The sequence below is a fragment of the Perissodus microlepis genome, chromosome 3 (genome assembly GCF_051167445.1).
Source record: "Perissodus microlepis isolate ML-2025 ecotype Zambia chromosome 3, ASM5116744v1, whole genome shotgun sequence".
NCBI classification, from domain to species: Eukaryota; Metazoa; Chordata; class Actinopteri; order Cichliformes; family Cichlidae; genus Perissodus; species Perissodus microlepis.
This window is the reverse complement of record NC_140463.1, coordinates 4,201,307-4,203,000: the sequence shown is the minus strand read 5'-3', so window position 1 is coordinate 4,203,000 and position 1,694 is coordinate 4,201,307.

Genomic DNA, 1,694 nt, shown 5'->3' with positions numbered 1-1,694 from the left:
GCTCATGCAGATAAACTGCGTGAGCGCAAAGCTGCTGCAGCGTGAGCATAGGGGAAACTCTGGTGGGTGTGGGGGCGTCTTTGTGCGAGTGGCTGCTGGGTTCTGCTTGCCTGGGTTGTTGAATTTGGTTAAGGAGACGGGAAATAAAAAGACACATATTGTTGTGTGAATAAATCAAACATGAGCTGAACAAACAATAAAGTTCCTAAAGACAAACTGTTAAACAAGGAAAAAAAGCAAACTTACAGTATCTTCAAAGACATACACCAGCAATAAGTTCCACTCCATGAAGTTCAGGAAGTGAAAGTAAACTCTAAGCAGGAAGGAAACACGCAGAGAGGTGGTGAGGTGATTCTGGAGCACCTCAGAAACTCTCTGATCTCTGGCAGGTTGTCATTTATTTCTGCTGGTTTTCCTGTTTGAAACACAAACATTCAATTCAATTCAGTTGAATTCAATTTTAGTTATACAGAGCCAAATCACAACAGTCCCCTCAAGGTGATTTATATTGTAAGGTAGACCCTACAATAATACATACAGAGAAAAAGAGAAAAAAAAACATGACCCCTTTTGAGCAAGTACTTTGGCGACAGTGGGAAGGAAAAACTCCCTTTTAACAGGAAGAAACCTCTGGCAGAACCAGGCTCAGGGAGGGGCGGGGCCATCTGCTGCGACCGGTTGGGGTGAGAGAAGGAAAACATGATAAAGACATGCTGTGGAAGAGAGACAGAGATTAATAACAGGTATGGTTCGATGCAGAGAGGTCTGTTAACACATAGTGAGTGAGAAAGCTGACTGAAAAAGAAAAACTCAATGCATCATGGGAATCCCCCGGCAGGCTATGTCTATTGCAGAATAACTAAGGGAGGATTCAGGGTCACCTGGTCCAGCCCTAACTATATGCTTTAGCAAAAAGGAAAGTTTTAAGCCTAATCTTAAAAGTAGAGATAGTGTCTGTCTCCCGAATCCAAACTGGAAGCTGGTTCCACAGAAGAGGGGCCTGAAAACTGAAGGCTCTGCCTCCCATTCTACTTTTAAATACTCTAGGAACAACAAGTAGGCCTGCAGAGCGAGAGAGAAGCGCTCTAATAGGGTGATATGGTACTACAAGGTCATTAAGATAAGATAAGGACTGATTATTTAAGACATTGTATGTGAGGAGCAAGATTTTGAATTCAATTCCGGATTTAACAGGAAGCCAATGAAGCCAAAACAGGAGAAATATGCTCTCTCTTTCTAGTCCCTGTCAGTACTCTTGCTGCAGCATTTTGGATTAGCTGAAGGCTTTTCAAGTCAAGTCAAGTCAAGTTGGCTTTATTGTCACTTCAACCATATACAGTTAGTACACAGTGAAGCGAAACAACGTTCCTCCAGGACCAAGGTGCTACATGCAACATAAATTTACAACCTAAATTAACAGAAAACACTAAACTAGCTAACTAAGAGGCCTAGTTAGCTGGCTAGCAGAGACAAGACAGACTGACCTAACATAAATTACAACATAAATTAACAAAAACTAACTATCTAACTATCTAACTTTCAGGGAGGTTTTAGGTATATAAATAATAATATATAAATAATAATGACTTACGGTAGTCCAGCCTAGAAGTGATAAATGCATGAACTAGTTTTTCAGCATCACTTTGAGACATGATGTCTCAAATTTTAGAGAAGTTGCGCAAATGGAAGAAAAC